This window comes from Trachypithecus francoisi, unplaced genomic scaffold (genome assembly GCF_009764315.1).
Source record: "Trachypithecus francoisi isolate TF-2019V2 unplaced genomic scaffold, Tfra_2.0 Lachesis_group2, whole genome shotgun sequence".
NCBI lineage: Eukaryota > Metazoa > Chordata > Mammalia > Primates > Cercopithecidae > Trachypithecus > Trachypithecus francoisi.
The window spans coordinates 122437018-122457267 of record NW_022681465.1 but is presented as its reverse complement, the minus strand read 5'-3'; the positions used below and the strand labels follow the sequence as shown (position 1 = coordinate 122457267).

At 44.5% G+C, this 20250-nt stretch overlaps 1 protein-coding gene and 1 long non-coding RNA gene across 3 annotated transcripts in view; one reads left to right on the top strand and one right to left on the bottom strand.

Annotated features, from left to right (window-relative positions):
* SLIT3 (slit guidance ligand 3) overlaps positions 1–20250 on the bottom strand; it is a 645016-nt gene that overhangs the window by 347915 nt on the left and 276851 nt on the right. The window lies entirely within an intron of this gene.
* Positions 14959–18803, top strand: LOC117065488. The gene is made up of 4 exons (XR_004429942.1): positions 14959–15566; positions 16037–16193; positions 17013–17070; positions 18712–18803. It is a non-coding gene; the product is annotated as an uncharacterized LOC117065488 (long non-coding RNA).

Genomic DNA, 20250 nt, shown 5'->3' with positions numbered 1-20250 from the left:
GGCCTTTTTGCAGAGTGTTTGGATACACATGTGGTGCCTGAGGCATGCCCTGGGCACTTGGTAAGCCAGGCTACTCTCATCACGCAGCCCTGCCCACCCCACCCCCCAACTGCCACCCGTAATGAGGTTAGGCTCCGTGTCCCCACCCAAATCTCATTTTGAATGTAATCCCCACGGGTCAAGAGAGGGTCCTGGTGGGAGGTGACTGGATCATGGGGGCCGTGTTCCCCATGCCATTCTTGTGATAGCGAGTGAGTTCTCACAAGAGCTGATGGTTTTATAGGGCAGTTTCCCCTGCTCTTCTCTCTCCTGCCATCTTGTGAAGAAGGTCCCTGCTTCCCCTTCTGCTACGATTGTAAGTTTCCCGAGGCCTCCTCTGCCATGTGAAACTGTGACTTAATTGAACGTTTTTCCTTTATAAATGACCCAGTCTCAGGTATGTTTTTAAAGCAGTGTGAAAACAGACTACTACAACCTGTATACTGCCAAGTCTCAGTATTTTGGATGTTTTCCTAGTCTGTCATCATGACTCATTGACAATTCCAGGGGCTCTGTCCTGATCACCAAGGATGAAGGGGTGGGACATCAGGCAGTCCCTCTGGCCCCAACCTTATTCTACGTGCTTTTTGATCCAAAACGAACAGATGTTAAAATAAAATTAGGTTGAAAGTGTCTAGGAATCTCTGGATAGGTAAGTATGTTTGCGTGACACATACCTGTGTGTGTGTTAAGTGTGTATTTTGGATTTGGGGTGTATAGTCTGCGTGTGTTTGCCTACATATACTGCAGCCTGTCTGCTTCACTGAACTTATATTGACTTGCTCTGCTACAGTTTTAACTATCTTCACTTTCTCCAAGTAGAAAGCCCCTCCTAATAGCATTTCTTCCCAAGAGTAATCAAAACTAAAGATGGCCTTTACCTAATGCAGTTATAATGCATGTACACACATGCACACCTTTTGCCTTTAGAAATTGGGCTCCCCATGACTTCTCTTGCTGAAGCACTCAGGGCCAAAAAAGTTATCGCTACATGTTAATTCAGACATTAATCTACCTGGTGAATTTTCCTTTTCCCTGTTGCCTTATAGGACACCAAACAGAGATCTCCTTGCAAAGCAGCCAGCCTGCCTGAAGGTCTGGTCTGGAGCTTCATGGAGCCCCATCCCCGGAGAACTGGACACTTTCTTTTGGGATTACCAGGTAGAGGGCCATTGTTCCGCCATGATGTAAGATAGGCTCCCAGCTCTATGTGGCTCTTGGTGAACTAATGATAATTTTATCCTCCTCTTGGGTAAAGTTAACACAAGGAAAGATGAAGATTAAAGGCAGAAATAAGATCCATTCTTTGCAATGAAAAGAAGTTAGAGAAAACACTGGGTCTTATAGAAAAAGGGATCTCTAGACTCATGAAAAAAAGCAAATGATTCCTGTGGGCACTAATCTTTGGGTCACCACCTCATCTGTGGCCATGGAGCTGCCAGGCTGGGAGCAGGCTCCAAGACAAGGGCCCGACTTCCCCAGCCATGCAGAGAAGCACAGGGGCTTCGAGAAGAGGCCATAGCAATAGCTAGAGCTGGAACCAGGAAGGAGCCAGAGAAATGCACAGACCTCTTGGGCAGGTGGGCCTAGACCAGACCAGACCAGACCTACGATCCTGGCTAGCTCCACCTTTTTATTGACAAAGTGCGGCTCCCGGCTCAGCTACTGACTTCCCTTGTGAGTCTGGATGAGCCACACGGTCTCTGTGTCTCACCATCTGTTTTTTTTTTTTTTTTTTTTTTTTAACTTTTTAGTAAAAATAGAGACAGGGTCTCCCTATGTTGCCCAGGTTGATCTCAAACTTCTGGACTCCAGTGATCCTCCTGCCTCGCATCCTTTTTTTCAAATGGAAAATATTCCTGCCCTTCCTTTGCCTCACAGATAAACTATTTTGAAAGCAATAAAAGCAAACATTCACTAAACCCTTATTATTTTCCAGGTACTGCAGCAAACACTTGAACACATTTTCTCACATAACCCCTCCAACTACCTCATGATGAACGTATTTATGTGCTGTCATTATTTGCATTGAACTGATGAAGAAACTGGAGTTCAGAGATTAAGTAATTTGTGTGAGGTCACACAGCTGGTCAGGCTGGGATTTGAACCAAGGCAGCTTGACCTCTGCACCCAAGGTAACATTTCAATATGAGCCAAAATTACAATTTTTTTTTTTTAAAGAGAAACCAGGAAAGGTTAATTGGGAGGAAGCAATTATCTTGGAGCACAAAGCAAGTGCACAAGGTCCTTGAAAGGTATTAAACTAGAAGATGGTTTTTCTCTTCCTGAAACTCCCCTTCTACATCCATGTCCTCCCCTGCACCTTTAGAGACCAAGAACCTGCTAATTCACTTTCCAGATCCCACATAGCTGTGTCTCTGGGTGACCGTAACTTGGGTGAGTCAGCAGACAATCTCTGCAAGGCTCTCGGAAAGATGTCATTAGTGAGAAATGATGCCAAATGTCACATGTGGGAGTCTGTTTGCAAACAGGCTCTTCCCTCCTTGCCGAAGAGCAAGCATTCTGTGTAGCCACCAACTCCTTTCCAGGTCACCTTTCTGCACCAGGCCCCCTGGCCCCACTCAGACACCCACGAAGAACAAACCTGCAGTAAACCAGGGTAGGCATATTTGGTCTGTCGTTATCATTGACAGCAGCTACCTTTCCTAAAAGGGACTTAGGTTACAGATAGTGAAAGCCTCATAGCTGATTGATGCTACATCCCAACGTCATGTTAAGTAGCTGCACACCACCAAAACAAGTTAAATGAGCATTCATTGAGCACTTACTTCAGGTAAGACATCAGATGTGATAAAGTATATGCCTATCCCTCCCAGAATTATAAACGTAGGGCAGGAAAGGACTGAGAAAGGAACGCTGTAACATATGGTATAATTAAATACATGCTAGATGAACATAATTTTAATGATGGCTGGAACATATTTTGAACTATTAATTTATATTTATTTTTCATCTATTTTCTGTTCTTGTTCCTCAAGCAAGTAGCCCAACAGCCTTGTCTTCATTGCCTTGGGGATGGTAACTTGCAAAATAGAAAGGAAAAGTAGCATACAAGACTCCTTGGCTTTGAAATGCCAAAAGCTGTTGTCCAGAGGTGAACCAATGAAGTTTTAGAGGAGGAAGGAGGCTAATGAGGGTTTGTGGGACAAAGCATAGTTGGGTGCTTTGCAAAGGGGACCTAACGTCATGAATTTTGTCTGAACGGGACCCTAAAAAAATGGCAGTGTGGAAAGTCTAGGCAAACATAGGACCAGAGGCAATTTGGCAGCAACTTCTCAGGTACCCAGTGTGACCACAGAGAGCTGCTAGCCCTAACAGTGCCATATGAACAGGGATAAGGGGAAGGGGCAACCCACAGTTAACTTGCTTGGTTGCTCCTTTATTTTAATGTTGCACAAGTCCCTAGAACTATGGCCCAGACTGAGGGTGGAACTCAAACGATTTTGACCATGGATTCCTGGATGGTGGCCTGGAGGGGTAGGGCTAAAGTTGCCAACGAATTATAGGATGCCCTGTACTGGGTGTCCTGTGTTTTTATTTGCTAAATCTGGCAGCCCTAAATATATCATGAAATAGAAATTAAGTTGACAAAATGATGTGGACTAAAACTCATACTTGAGTTTGTAAAACTGAATCTGCGGAATGAGATTCATTCCTATCAGAAAATAATGCCTTTTGATCAGGTGTGATGGCTCACGCCTATAATCCTGGCACTTTGGGAGGCTGAGGTGGACAGATTCCCTGAGCTCAGGAGTTGGAGACCAGCTTGGGCAACACGGTGAAACCCTGTCTCTACTAAAATACAAAACAATTAGCCAGGCATGGCAGCGTATGCCTGTAGTCCCAGCTACTTGGGAGGCTGAGGCAGGAGAATTGCTTGAACCCAGGAGGCGGAGGTGGAGGGTGCAGTGAGTTGAGATCGCGCCACTGCACTCCAGCCTGGGTGACAGAGCAAGACTCCGTCTCCAAAAAAAAAAAAAAAAACCCTTTTATTTTTAGAGTGCTTTACAGTATGAAGCCCCTTCACATGGACTATGTCATTTGATTCTCCCTATAACCTACTGAGATGAGAAATGTGAGTCTAATTATTTCCAGAAAGAAGAGTAGGGCTCAGGGAAGCTAAGCCCACTGAATACTAAGTCTATACAGGCTGAAGCTATAACCAATACCTGCTTCAGCCTTCAGTCCAGCTGTGCTCCTGGACCCTGAATTGCTTCTGAGTCCCAGCCTGGCCCAGGCCCCAGCATCCCAAAAATGACATCACCGAGTTCAGTTCCAAAGTGCCTCTCAGAAGCCTTTGTGAACCCTGGAGTTTTTGGCGTGTCTGACTCCACGTTACCGCTCTCCAGTGTGTAAAAAAGCCAGAACTACGAAAAGATTTAATTTGGAGAGGTGACCACAGTGAGTCTCCACTGCTTGTGGCTTCTAGGCAAAACTGTAACAGCTCTAGCTACTAATGCTCTGGCTTATCATCTTCCAGGCCAGGTGACACCTATGTACACATAGGAAGATGGCTTCATTCCTCCATGGCTCAGTGAGGACAGTGTGGATGGTGATTTATGGAGAAGAGAGCCGTGCAAAGAATGAGGCCAGACTTTCAGGGGTGCCTTGTAGACCCCCGAGGAGGAAGGCTGAGGAATGCACTGCCAGCCCACTCAAGACAGTCGTTTGCCGGGGGAGAGGAGGGGCCCACTCTGTCAGAGCTCAGGGTTTTACACATCCTAAAATCTTTACTTATGGACATCAGGTCAAAGGGAAGGGAAAACACTCAACCAGACTTGAAAAGTAACCTGATGTTATTGTCAGCAAATGCGCTGCAGCTGTTTTTGCTATTACAAAAGCTGGTACTTTTTTTGTTGTTAAGTCTGAATCTGGTAGGAAATAGAGAATATGATTCTGGAGAAGCCCTCTGTATAGCACTGCCCACTTTGATAAAAATATCATTTATTCATTCAACATGGGTACTTCAAAAACAGAGTGATATTCTTTCTTTCTCCCCCCCTTTTGTTTAACTAGGTGTTGGAAGATAGGAACCAGTTTTATTGTCATTTTTTATTCTTTATAACTTGATATGTTATAAATATTATTTACTATCTACTAAATAGTGAATACAAACGATAACTCTTCACTGTTGATGAAAGTCATGTTTGGGGGGTACAGGAAAGGGCGTCTTGTACATTGGGAGATGAGACGAGAATTCTGATGATTGCCTAGAAGACTTCATTTTGTAATAATCCTGAAGCAAAATGGCATGAAGCTCTGCTGACCTGTGATAACTGTGTGTATTTCCTTCCAGGGTCTCACCAACTGGCAGCCATCCACTTCAGGTGTGTCAGTGGAAGGATGCCACCTCAAAGGAGATGGGACCAGCCTTGTGTTGGGGTCAGGATTCTGGCCACTTGATCTGGGCAGGAGTGCTCTGCTCAGAGTGCAGTGCTCATTCTTAAGAGCCTGAGCTGCGAAAGGTCAGCAGGACTAAGCTCAGCGCCAGGATTCCAACTTCCCTTCTTCCGCCCCAGGTCTGGCAACTTGTAAATGTGGAGGCTCTGCTAAGCACTGGGATTTCATTAAGGGCCTCGTTAAAATTTACTAGAATCAAATAAAGAAAAGATCCAGCCTTGGAAATCATTCTCCATGCTGTCTCTCCTTCTCACCTCTTCTCAACCCCCACCCCCCACACCACTTATTCATCCAGGAAACCTTTAACAACTGAGCTAATTCTGGAAGGCTGCCCATATCGGATGTCTTCAGAAATCACTTTGGAAAACGCCTTTAGGAAGGTAGGTCACCTCTTTCCATTTGTCTTATGATGGCAGGTCCAGAGCTTACATGAAGAGGCAGTGAAGCAAAGATGTAGAGAATATGGACTCTTCAGTCACACCTGGGATGAACCCTGGCCATGACCTACTCACAGAGGAGCCCGGGCCACTTATCTAACCTCTCTGAGGCTCACTTTCTACATCTATCCAATGAGAATAGTGCTACTACCCACTGTATAAAATGTTGACAGAGTTAGGCAAAATAATGCAGGCACAGCAAGTGCCAAAAATGTGAAGGATTAAAAAGGGGTCCTTTACTAGCACTGGCCACATCCCCATCTTATCCCTTTATCTTCCATTGAGCAGAGTTTCTGCCAGGTGCAGGGGACAAGGGAGAAGAAAAGACATGCACATTCTCCTGGACTTCAAAGTTGTCCCATCCTTCTGTGATGTCATCATTTGAGCTGTAGCCCACAGACGTGAACTCCAACAACCCCCAAACCCAGTCCTCACCTCCCACACGCTTTTCATCACCCGCTCTCACACCCCATCTGGGGCCTCTGCTTCCATCCTACCATTTCGCAAGCCTGGCCAATTCAAGCTCCACATGCTGCACCCAGAGCAGCCCATCTCTGGGTCAGGTAAGCACGTCAGGGCTCCTAGGATGGAAGACAGGAAAACCTCTTCTGGGGGAAGCCGAAATGGAGCAAAATGGGACCTAGGAAGGGACAGCTCTTTGGTTTTGTAATTAAAACTGAAACCCGATCCTTCTGCTCTCAGAGACCTGACCACAGGTTTCGTTTTTCAAAGGGCTACCTGGATGCTTATTAAAGGCCAACTTGTGCCCAAGATTGGGTTACTCCACTTTCAGCAGCTGCTTGACCTCTGCCTCTTATGCCCGTTCTGAGGTGAAGCCTCATGTGGAATTAAACCCGGGATAAATAGGTGGCCCAGGGCAGCCGGGGCCCCAGGCAGCTCCTCGAAAGACAAATGTGTTTTGAGCAGGCCTGGCTCCTACTCATTCAGGTCTCTGCTCAAATATTCATTCACCTGCCCTCCAAACCTACAGTTACATACCTCTTCCCTCTTCCTCACATTGTCGTATTTTCTCATGCCACTTACTCTAAAACGCTTGGTTTATAGATCTGCATACTTGCTCTGGCTTGCAGGCCTCTAGGCTGTTGGCTCCCTGAGAAGAGAGACTGCCTGTCTTGTTCAAGCCATAGTTCCTGTGTGTGCTAGTTATTGCACTGAGTGGATGAGGGAAAGGATAAAAGAGTCATAAAATGCCTCACAAAAACTTTGAGGCCTGCCTGACTGGTATTACAGAGAAGCTTGTATAATAGAGAATGTTTTGTAGGAAGGAAGGAAAGGAAGGAAGGAAGGAAGGAAGGAAGGAAGGAAGGAAGGAAGGAAGGAAGGAAGGAAGGGGAAGGGGAGGAAAGGCAAGGAAAGTTGATTATGTTTTCACTCTTGGTATCTCAAAGCTTTATGACACACTCATGGAGTGAACATAATCTTTGTGGCATGATACAAAGGGACTGAATCACTCAAGAAGATAATTTTATCTGGTAGTATCACCTGCCTTTATACATTATACATATATTCTTATTCTCTCTCTCCAGCTATATATATCCAGAAATTTTTCTGAACCAAAATTGGCCAGGGCCTGAATACCTAAGTACATGGAGTGGAAAGTCAGTATAAATTTGATCAGAGCCAGGAAACCCGAAATACTGCTAAGGGAGAGGATGGTGAGGTGGAGAGGAGAAAGAATAGATAGCCACAGCCAGGGCTTTTCTGTGGCTGAATCCTAGGACAGACTTAGATAGGTCAAGACCAATGTCAAGCTGGCTTTCTCCACATGAACACACACACTTTCCTTGGAGCTGGAAAACAGTGCCTTTTGCACACAGGAATGAAGGGAAGGAAGCAAAATAGGGCAGAGAAAGTGGGCTAGCCCTGAGTGTAGGAGCATTAAGAAGCAACCTCAGCCTGGGTGCGGTGGTTCACGCTTTTAATCCCAGCACTTTGGGAGGCCAAGGCAGGTGGATCACCTGAAGTCAGGAGTTTGAGACCAGCCTGACCTGAAACGCTGTCTCTACTAAAAATACAAAAATTAGGTGTGGTGGTGCATGCCTGTAGTCCCAGCTACTCAGGAGGCTGAGTCAGGAGAATTACTTGAACTCGGGAGGTGGAGATTGCAGTGAGCCGATATCGTGCCACTGCATTCCAGCCTGAGCAACAGAGCGAGACTCTGTCTCACAAAAAAAAAAGATAAAAATAAAAATAATGCAACCTCAGAAGGTGGCAATAATGACCTTGTAGATTACAAAGCCAAACTTCCAGGAGGGCAAAAAGCAAAACCTTGTCATTGATAAGGGTTATTCATCAATTACAAACCAACTAACTGGACAAAAAAACAAAGCAACACCATCTATGTGTTGATATATTTGGCCCAGCCTGGTTTTTCTGTGTATTAGGAAAGGACAAAACAAGAGTGGCTCTGGTTCATCCCCTTGTCATCATAATCATCCCTCCCTCCCACCCTCCCCCACAGGGCTGATTTTATGCTCAGGAGGTAAACGGTCCTCCTGCAAGAGCAGGTTGACAGCCTGCTTTCTCCTGACCCTGTATCCGGCAGGGAAGCTCCTGCAGGTGTGTGTTGAAGACTGTGGGGAACTCTGCGTAGGGACAGTTCCAGGAGCCACTCAGCAATGAGGTTCCAAAAGCCAGCGTTCACCAATATGCATGCATTTGTGCAAGCATGGACAGCCTGGAGAAGTTTCTGCTGCAACTGTCCAAAAGTGATACATAATCCATAGCTGTGTAACTTTGCACAATTAACTTCTCTGGAACTTTCTAGCCTTATTGATAAAATTAAGACATTGGAATAGATAATCTCTAAGGATCTCTCTGGTTTAAAACTTTTATAATCTTACGGAAAACATTACTCTGGCCAGGTGTGGTGGTTCATGCCTATAATCTCAGTGCTTTGGAAGGTTGAGGCAAGAGAATTCAAGACCAGCCTGGGCAACATAGCGAGACCCCATCTGTACAAAAACAAAACAAAACAAAACAAAACAAAACAAAAGCAAAAACAAAAACTAAAAATTAGCCAGGTGTGGTGGTACTTCCCTGTAGTCCCAGCTACTTGGAAGGCTGAGGTGGGAGGATTGTTTGAGGCTGTAGTGAGCTATGATCATGCCACTGCACTCCAGCCTGGCTGACAGAATGAGACTCTGACTCAGAAAAATACACACACACACACACACACACACACAACTTTCTCTCTGCCCCCCTGTTCCTCCTGTCTCATCTCTGCCTTTCTTCTTTCCTCTCTTTGTCAAATCTCCTTCATCTGCCTCACAAAGGCCAGTGAGCCCCAGCCGCAGACTAGGGAAGCCAGCAAATTAGGAATTTTCTTCACAAAGTTTTGAATAGCAGTTTTTCCCACGTGCTTCTCAGGCTGTGAGATAAATCCCCAAGTCTCCTGTTGAGTGCTGAGTAAGAAAAGCCAGGCAGTCTGCAAGCAAAGGTCTCCTGGTCAAGTCCCGGGGCTACAGAGCAATAAATACAGCCCCTGCACCAAGACACTTGGTCTAATACAGAAGCACATGTGCACACAGAAATGCAACACTTCTGCTGTAGAAATCAAGACACAGCTAACGGGTAAGATGACCAGCAACTAAGGTATCATGCTGATTACTGGGGAAGTGATTTTTATGGATCCAGAAAGCCTTTCTAGGAATGGGGATGTAATATGCAAGTTTTTTAAAGACTAATAAATGATATTATCATTATTAAGTGTGTCTATTCCTATTTATTGAGAAGTCACTCCATTTGGGACATATCCATCCATTATACATATATAATACATGTAATTCTTATTTCTGGAGCACTGTACACTATGAGCTGTGCTAAGCTCCTCATATACATGTCTCATCTAATCCTCACAGTAACATAGCAGATCAACCACAGCACAGTGTTAAAGGCATCTTAATACTCACCTGGATTCTGCCCTTTTTCTGTGTATTAGGAAAGGACAAAAGAAGTGTGGCTCTGGGACATCCCCTTGTCCCAGGGGCTTGCACCGGCTTTGGTTCACTCCCCTAATGCAGACAAGGGACTGCTTCGTGATGACTTCAGTGCAGATAGGAATCACCCCAGGAGCTTGCGAAAAATGTGGGTTTGGGGGCGTCCCCGTCCCAGGGATCTGCCTCAGTTGTCTGGGGTGGGGCCTCAGCTTTTTCATCTATGAAATGGGACAAATAATAATACAGACCTCACAGGCTTGGTGTAATTTTTCAGTTAAAAAATTATGTAAAGCACTTAATACAACATTAAGAACACACTAAATGTTCTATAGATGTTATTTTTTGGAGTTTCTATCAGTTTTACACATATCGCTAATCGAATGTCCAGAGGGCGTTAATGAGTGACTGATTCCAGGTCCCAGAGCAAGAGTGGGGTTCAAATTCCGCTCCGTCTCTAAGCTCCATACTGAGCTGTTCCCTGTGATGTGAATTATTACTGCAGAACTCTAGTATTCTTGATAGCAATTGCTTTAAATCTTCAAATAACTCAGTACTTTGTGTGACTTGTCCTGTAGTCTGCCTTTAAAAGTCATTATGGATCTTCAGTTAAAATCACTTTGTCCTGGAAAGAGGTCAGGCAAATTCGTGGCATAGACATACCTTAATTAAAGTTAGACATCTATGGCCTTTCCTTTGAGATAGGGAGATCAGGCTGCTTCATGTGTTATCATCTGTGATTCCACATAGTTGACCTCCCTACCTATCCCCACTCTGGTCTCTCTTGGGACATTCCCTTCGACTCCTTCCTAACGCCCAGCTCACATCAGGTACAGAAGGTCCCTAATACGGAAATGTTGAGGAAAGAGCTAAGAAGAGCATGGCATGAAATGGGGCTAGAAAGACACGAGACCTGGAAATGCTAGCCGCTCTCACCAAAGGAAACTCTTAAGGAAAGGAAAGCAGCCACCTTGGCAGCGTGAGGAACATTCGTAACACTTAGGCCAGGGCTCGTTGGAAGCAGGGCTGAAAGGAGCAGGACAAATTGCAGCCAGTTCCTTTGAGTCAACTGATGCTTCCCATAAGCCTCTGTGCAGCAATGGGCTAATCTCCTGTAGCCCATTGGATGGATGGCCTTGAAGGTGCACGCTGCAGCAGTAACTCTAAAGAGGTGTCAAAAGGGGTGTGAAAAAGCAGCCCAAGGAGGAAGCTTGTCTGTAAGTCTGTCAATAAAGATTGTCTATGAGAAAACAAAAAACCTGAAGGAATAGCTTAGTGTGTTCAAGCATCTCCTAAGTCTTCTTTGGTTTATTAGCTTTTATGAGGAGGATTCAGAGTCAAAGACAGGAAAAATGGGCTTAAGCAGGAGGAAAATTCCAGCAGGACAAAGAAAGTCCTTTTTAAAATAAATAAATAAATAAAACACAGGCTGGTAAGATTGCTAGATTCTATTGCTGATGAGGTTATGGTTCTACCCATACATCTTCAAGAAGGAATTCTGACACAAAACAAATCTGCCACCCACGCCCCCCACCCGGAGAAGTCTGCATGTATCCTGTTTATGCTAGTTCCAGAGTTACCTGCAACATTTATACTATCTGCGTCAGAATCACCTGAAGAGTTTATGTTAAATACAAGTTCTCAGGCTCCACCCCAGACAACTGAGGCAGATCCTTGGGACGCGAACGCCCCCAAACCCACATTTTCCGCAAGCTCCTGCGGTGATTCCTATCTACACTGAAGTCATCGAGAAGCAGTCCCTTGTCTGCGTTAGGGGAGTGAACCAAAGCCGGTGCAAGCCCCTTTCAGCTTGAATTTTCTGAATTCATACATTTTACCAAACCCATCTGGAAAGGGCACTAAAATAAAAATACAGGCTTCTTGTTCAGGGAGGTGAGCTGCTCAGTTGCCAGAGTATCAACCTGAGCCCAGAACACTGCCAGACTGCTGAGCCAAAGAGGGTTTAACAGCCCATTTTCATAGACAGACAGGTGAGAGGAGGATGCCGGACATCGTCCCAGAGACATGGAGACTCAAGAAACATGTAGATCTGTTCACAGCTAAGGGCACATTTCCATGCCAAGAAATCAGGCATGAGCACAAGAGTCCTATCATCTACCAGAAAAGGAAATCTTTGGGTCATTTTTTTCCCTCTCTCTTATCTCTGAGTTGGGTGGTGAACTGTGGAAACACCGTATTGATTTGCTCTTCACTATTCAATGCTTTGCAGTCTTCTTGTGAAGGAAATTTAAAATATCTCCGACAACTCTGGTAGATGACTGGCTATTTCTAGGGAAAAGCAGCGGATCTGATGGCAGTTTTCCTTTTCCTTCTGTTTTGACTACATCTTTGGAACGGGAGCACGCTTACGGCTGTCTGGGACTCCTTTCCCCAGGAACTCCTGCAGTGGCTTTCTCAAGGTCACTCAGAATGCAGTTTTGTCTCTCTCTGCTGGGGTGCCCATTAGCACCCTGCCTTGACAACTAGTCACGCCCTGAGTCTCCAGGCCAATTTGCCTCCCCCATTCTGGGTTGCTGGGCAACAGGAAGGAAGCCTTGTACAGGGCTAAATCTTTCATAGACAGCAAAGGGAGAACTTTTAGCTGCATCCTGGGAAGGAGAAAGGAAGGGACATGGTATTCAGAATTGGGATCTTCCAGCTGTGTCAACTCATTCCACAAGACTGCGGATCTCTCTTGCCAGTGCAAACACTGTCCCTTCTCAGACCTGGGGGTCGACCTTTGCAGAGGAGGGAAGCAAGTGATGGAATGCCTGAAAGACGCCAAACTGCCTGCCGGGTCACAGCGTAGTTTGAAGTCTTGGCTCTTTGCCCCTTGCTTTGCATTAAATCATGGGTTGCACCATAACACAAGCTGTTAGTTATAAGTTAGAGTCCCCAGTTAATTCATTAAAAGAATAAATTAGGAAGACTTGTAAGATCACTCACATTCCCTTGTATTTTGATAGCTTCCTTGAGGGCAAGAGTTAGGCTTACCTAGGTCCGTGGCTTTGCATATGCACAGTACCTTATTTCTCACGTATTCCACAGGCTCATAAGTAGCTACACCCACAAATGTCAGAAAAACTGATGGCTTGGCAGCAATTAGCAAATTATGATCACCTGCTACCTCTACCACTTGCTTAAAACCAGCAGGGGAGCATATGGAAAATGCAGATTCCTAGGCCTCGACCCCAAAATACTAAGGGTGGAATCCTGAAATTTACATTTGAAATAAATGTCCTCTTCCTATAGCTATCACTCTTTTCCTTCGAAGCACAGCAGAAAACATTTCTCTTTTATAAAGGATTAATTAAGTATGTTTGAGTCCTTTTATGTCCTCTTAATATATTTTCTTTCACTGCCTCCAGCAGTGAAAACAGACATAACTTTTTCAGTTCTTTGCAGATGGTTTAAAATGCTCTTTGTTCTGTGTTTTGCTTGGGAATAAGTGTTTTCCCTGGGCTACAACAGAGACGGACAAATAAAGGCCATTTCTCGGGACAAATTTGGCCACTGCCTGTTTTTATAATAAAGTTTTATTGGAAGTCCTGCCATTTAGTTTTTTTACATATTGTCTGTGGTTACTTCATAGTATCTTGGCAGAGGTGAGTGGTTGAGGGAGAAACAGTATGATCTACAAAGCCTAAAATAATTTACTACCTGGCCTTTTACAGAAATTTTGCCAAATGTTGGTTTAGAAGGGTAGTGAGAACAAACCCATTTCCTTGTCTTCCTGGCTACATAACTAGGACTACATCTCCCAGTCTCCTTTGCAGTTAGTCCTGATCATGTGACTGAGTTCCGTCCAAGGAGAGGAAATTGGCCTGGCTCGGTCCATGAAACTTCCCTGAATTGATCCCCCATGATGCCGACAAACCTAGCATTGAACCTAGAACGCCTCCTGCTGAAAGTGGCAGAGCTCTTAATGATTACTCTTAATCATGAATTGAGTAAAGGAGTTTGGGAATCTGGGTCTCTTAATGATTACTTGGAAGGAAGCCAACTAGTCATTAAGAAAAGCCATTTTGGTCTTTATATGAGAGAGAAATAAACCTCAATCAATTTGAGTCATTATACATTGTATTAAATTCATTTGTTACAGCAGCTGAATTAATTTAACTTAAACACAGAGCCTCCTTCCTTAGGTTAGAACTTAGAGTTAAGGAACGAAATCTTCTCATTCAGAACACCTTTAGCATCTCCAAAAGCATGGATGGTGGGTATCGGGATTGCTACCTATGTAAAGCAGAAAGAGAAACACGCGGAACCAGAGAGGACAGTGGTCGCAGAAACTATTTTTGCCTGAGGTCTCTACTCACTTTCTAAAATACCCACATAATGAATTTGTCTTCCACATCACTGACCAGTAGATGTCCTGCCACACACAGTGCTAGAGCAAGAGAACCCTTCCTCCAGGAAATCATTATTTCCAGGGGAGATGGAACAGTGAAGTGTCAGGGTTAGAGTCCTATAGAAGACTATGAAGTAGGGAGGAAAGTGTTCTGAATAGAGTGTGGCAGACTGGGCTTTCAGAACCTTCCAGAAATGAACTGTGTGCTTAAGGCAAGTCACTATCCTTTGGAAGCCATGACTTGCTCATCTAGAAGATGTAGTTCTTCTGTCTATAGATATATAGATGTCTACACCCTGGAATGTCAGCACCAGATTTTAGCTATAACTAGCTCAGAGGTTTCCAAAGCAGCTTCCGAGGATGCCTGTGATTTGTCAAGAGGTGACTCAGTATCTTGAGAGATGGGCAAGGGGCAGGTTCCAGACTGCCCACGAAATCAACTGGAGCAACATGAATTTTTATGTGTTTATGGTGAGACAGTATTTTTTTTTTTTTTTCTTTTTTGAGATGGAGTCTCGCTCTGTTGCCCAGGCTGGAGTGCAGTAGTATGATCTCGGTTTACTGCAACCTCCACCTCACCGGTTCAAGTGATTCTCCTGCCTCAGCCTCCAGAGTTGCTGGGATTACGGCACCACCCACCACTCCTGGCTAATTTTTGTATTTTTAGTAGAGACAGGGTTTCGCCATGTTGGCCAGGCTGGTCTCGAACTCCTGACCTCGGGTGATTGACCTGCCTCGCCTCCCAGTGTGCTGAGATTATAGGCCTAAGCTACCGTGCCTGGCCAAGATAGTATTTTAAAATAGTAACCTATGTGTTTCACGCTGCTCCTTCCAAGACATGCATACTCCTTTGTATCTAGGCAGACCAGAAATATCCCACCTTTGCCTTAGGGACCAATTGTCCCAGCATAGCACAGAGAATAAAGACATTAATTCTTCATCTCTCAGTTTCAAAATTCTAGACCTGCGCTGTTTACCATGGCAGCCTCTATCCACATGGAGCTATTTGAATTTAAGTCAATTAAAATGAAACATTCAGTTCATTGGTCATACTGTGACTGTGGCTATTGTGATGGAAAGTACACATATAGAACACACCCATCGTCACAGAAAGTTCTATTGGACATTGTAGATCTAAACCCTGAATGTGCTCAGAGTATACTTGATCAGTCAGAATTAGGAATCTCCCTCCACCAGATTCCTCCAGTTGGGGAAAACATCAGGGGGCAAGCCTCTGAGAATTCCCTTGGCTCCATGCCGCTGCAGGAGCATTCAAGGAGGGACGGCTTCATGATGGCAATGAGCGGTATTCCCTGAAAGACAGCCTTTGAGAGTCTCCCAGAGCCGCTGAGGAGGAAGGCAGTAAGTAAAAGGATGATTTTTTGCGCCCTCGAGAATTGTAGGGAAGAAGCATATAGAGTGAGAAAGGGTTATCTCATTGGACACCAAGGTGGACAGACTTAGGTTCCATGAACGAGATGCCCACTACCTCCTCCCTTAGGCTGGGCTCTGCTACACTCTCTGAAACTTGGACACAGTCCTGGAAAGGAGGCAGAGGGATTTGCAAGTGCTTGTGATTTAGTTTTTGTGAAAAGGGAAACGTGAACATGAGTGAGAAAATGTTACAAACAATACAAGTCACCTTTCTTGGATACAGACACTTGCAGACTGAGTTTTCACTCACTATGTATTTCCTATATTTGCCTTGTACATAAATGATCCTGCAGCCGAAAACAACGAGATTGAAAACTCAACGAAAGGTTGACCCAGAGATGTGTGTGTCTCATATCTAAATGCATCTTACTAAATGTGATATTTTTGGGGGGTAACAGGCAAAGGCAGGAAGAAGTTTCAGGCCCCTCATGGTTTTAGATGAAACTCTGCATGAGAACAAGTGGTGGCAATCTCCAGTGTGTGCCCTGACCTCCTCCCGAAGGGAGCAAAAGCCAAGCCAAGAAACAATAGCGTGAGAGCTCTAAGCTCAAACATGTAAGTACACCCAAAAAGGACACACCCACATCAGCTTAGAGCCCTGCTTTGTTCTACAAGAAAATGGGCAAAAGGTGAACACGTATTAAGAAAAAATATATCACCATTTCACTAGGAGTCCAGTATTGTTTGTACTTCTAGTGCCACCCACTCTAACATGGTGTTTTCTATGTATATGATGTTGCCTAAGGAAACGGAAACGCTAACTTCCCTTCTCCAAGCATGCTATCTTTCTTAATCAGGTTATTATTACACCAACCATATTTGTATCCTTTCGGATGTCTTTTTTAGGAATTGCATGAGTGTGTACATGCATATAACTAGGTACAATGCCAACACACTGAAGATCCTGAACACTTAGGGTTTGGTATGAGCTCCTCTGTGAGGACCTAGTGCTGCTATGCAGAGGAGTGAGCACAGTTGTATGGGTGGGTTTGGGGTTTGTTTTCCTCTGTTACTTGAAAAATAGCTTTTTGTGTGTGTGTAAAATTTTTTTCAGGACTGTATTCAAAGAAAAAAGAGGGGTAGAATTTTCATTAAAAGGATAATTGTAAGACTAAAGCTCTGTCATCTGTTTTCGAAACAGCTCTGGGCCTCTGGGTTGGAGGATGTGTGCATTGAGAAGAGGCCTACAGTAAACTCTCCCTAGACTTCTGTGGACCTAGGAGGCTTCTGACTTCATAGGGTCATTCTCCTTGCTCGTTCTCTTCCTCATTCCTATTGTATTTTTAAGCCCCTGTTCTTTTTTTTTCCCACCCCACCTACCTGATCTCACTCTTCTGTAATCTTCAACCCATCTTCTTTGCCCTAAACTCCTAGGTTCCCCCACCTACATTCCGCCACACTGAAGGGCTTAACCTGCACGGTGCCAGCAAAGGTAATAATGCTGGGATGGGTGTGTGTGTGTGTGGGAGTGGGGCATGGGGTCAGGGGTTGAGTTTTATAACTCTGTTTTACCTATCTCTAAAGACAGAAGTGAGCTGGTATGATAAAGTCAGATGCGTCTTTGGATAGGAATGAAAGATTGAGGCTGGGGAAAGGGAAAGAAACCTTTTTCTTCCCAGTGGAAACATTTGCATGCTACAATTGGAGAATGTGATTCTGCCAGCAGGTCATATTGGGGTTGTGTCCTGAGCTATGGACCTCAAGCATACAATTCTCTTTCTCAAAACATAGCTTCGAGGTAGGCATAATTACTCCCTTTTGGTGAATAACCAGTACGAGGACCAGAAAGGCGAAGAACATGCCAGTCACCCAGCTGGTAAGCCTCTGAGCCAGGAACTTAATCCCAAGAGCAGATTATTAAGTGTGAACACAGTACTGGAACTCAGCAACGTGGAGACTGCAAGATGGCCAGTCCACCCTGAGAGGAAACAGAGTGGCATTTGAAATGGATACGATGACAGCTCTTATTTATTCGTTACGTGTATCACCTGGTAGGCAGCAGGGCTGGAATTTGCCTGAGATCCTGAAGTTTGAATCTTCATCCAGTATACTACCCTGCCCACAACATGAGCTGTGGGCAGACATTCTCTAACTTTAGGAAGCAAACTTTTCCACTGGGGAGAGAAAGCTATCAGTCAAAAACTTTTCACTGGGCAGGGGGTGCGCGTGCATTTTTCCCACCAGAAGTTGCTGAAATGTCTGGGAGACTTTTAAGGTCGACTCGGCCATGATCCTACTCCAGGATCCTGCTGCTTCCTTGGTTTCCAGAGCAACAGCGCAGGATCGGGAGAACATGCGTGGTGTCAGATTTGGACAGGGAGGCGAGCAGCAGTGTTTGTCGGTGGGAACGGAGTGTGACACACACAGCCTGGGCTCCGTGCCTTGCCCAAGCTGTCACACGCACCACATCCTCCAGAAGCAGGGTGATAACAGCCTGGAATCCACCAACCCCTTGCCTGTCTTTAAGGAAGAATAGCAGCGATGGGGGAAAGAGACAAAATAAGGAAAAAGGCAGACAGAGGAGACATTGGTTCAGCTTGAAGAAATTCCTACCCTGATGTACAAAGTATCCCCACAGGGCCGCAGGATTAGAGAACAGCTGCCGCTCCCAAAGTCTCCAGACACCTCCGATCCTCATGACTTGGACAACACTTTGCAAAATTAAATTACTTCTCATCGGGAAACTGTTCGTTATAATTGGGGCTGGTAATTTTTCAGAGACTAGGTCTGAATGGAACTGTGGGTTAGGGCAAAGTATAGGAAGAGTCAGGAAGCAATCTCATTCTCTTCGGTTAATGAGCAGGTCCCAAATCAGGGAGGGATGTTTAGAAGAGACCTTTCTGGATATTGTTCTGGAGTCAGTTGGAGAGTTAAGAGAGGGGATTAAAATGCGTATATATATATCTTGAATCCATCCGGAATCTTAAAGAAACTATTATTCAAGGAAGGAAAGGGATGAATTCAGAAATGGCTGCAGCCCCATAATAGAAAAGGCAACTTAAGACTCCGGAGTTCCCAGCTCGTACCAGAAGGTACTTACTGAAAGTCTCCTTCCAACATCTCTGGCCTATAGGTGATTCTGTAGATGTGATGTGCAAGAAACCAAATCTGTTGGGTCCAGAGAAGAAGCAGAGAGGCTCAAAACCATTTTTCCCAGAACAGATGGTAAATTCCTTGCTCTTCTTTCTTTTCTTCAATCTTGTTCTCTCATGAACGTCTTTTGCAAGATGAATCCAGGAGCCTCAATCCATACCTGGTAAAGACCAGGCATATAGAAAACTTGGATCTCTCTGCTGTAAGGAATCTAAGAGTTGCCTGAGATCAACTCTTCTTTGTACAGAGAGAAGCATACAGCTCTAGGGGCCTCCTAGAGTCATGGTATGCAAATAATTAAACAAATGGTTTAACAGCAATGTTGTCAGAAAAAGAATTTCCAATTCCATCACCATGGTGACAGTTCATCAAAAAAAGTCTACATCTAAAAATTGCCTTCACTTGGCTGATGGAAAATAATAAATAAGGCTCCTAGGGCCTGCACTTTCTATTATGTATTACTATCAGCCTGAACTCTCCCCTAGTTTTGCCTTTATAGCTGGCTTGGCCCTAGCATAGCTATAGCCACCTGTGATTTCCCAGGATGCTTAAAAGGTGAGTGGCTAATTTCCCAAATCCCCCAATCACCAGCTTGTCTCCTCTCCCCATGCTCTTGCTGGCATCCATTAGCCTTTGACCCAGGGTTTATTAACTGTCCACAGCAATTTCATAGATGGGGCACTTATGAAAATGACTCTTAAACTCCTGGGTGCGGTGACTCCCTGGCACAGACTGTTCAGCAGGAGAGGAGATTAGGATATTCTGAGAACTGAATCAGAAATGGGCACCTGTGACTTCCTTCTGTTCGAAGGGAAATGCCACAGCCTAATTTTTATATTAAAAATGAAATTATATGAAGGCATCCTGAAATAGACAAAGTATGTTGTTTTGCCATTTCTAGAAGAACTGCAATCCAAGCAAATGTGGTGGGTGTGAAGCTTTCAAGAAGTTGGGTCAAGAACAAGGACGGAAAGAGGAGCATCAATTTGTAAGTTCAGGAATGTCTGCTCCATCTTTGCAGAGACAAGCACATATCAGGGACCACCCAAGTACATCCACTGTGGACTACGTGAATCATGACACAACCACACAATGGAACACCGTGCAGGACTATGATATACAAACTGTTGAAGATCTAGAGTTATTGACATGGAAAGATGCCCACGATGTATTGTTAGCAAAAAAATCAGGTGGCAAAACACCATGCATAGCATCATCCTATTTAAAGTGTATCTTTACATGTGTATGTATATCAGAAAAAGAGTAGAAGGCTATATACTGAAATGTTAATGACTGTTACCTCTGCCGGCTTTTTTTATTTTTATATAATTTTAGTGCCTAAAAAATATTTTATGCAGTGAGCTTGTATGAATATTATAATCAGAAAAAAGCCCACACGAAAACTCTAGAGCTACTGTTAGATTGACTTTTCAAGAATAAAGGATAGGTACCAGGTCTCTACTGTACCAGACACTGTGGTAGAAGGCAAAATTTTAAAACTACATGGTCCCTGCCCTCA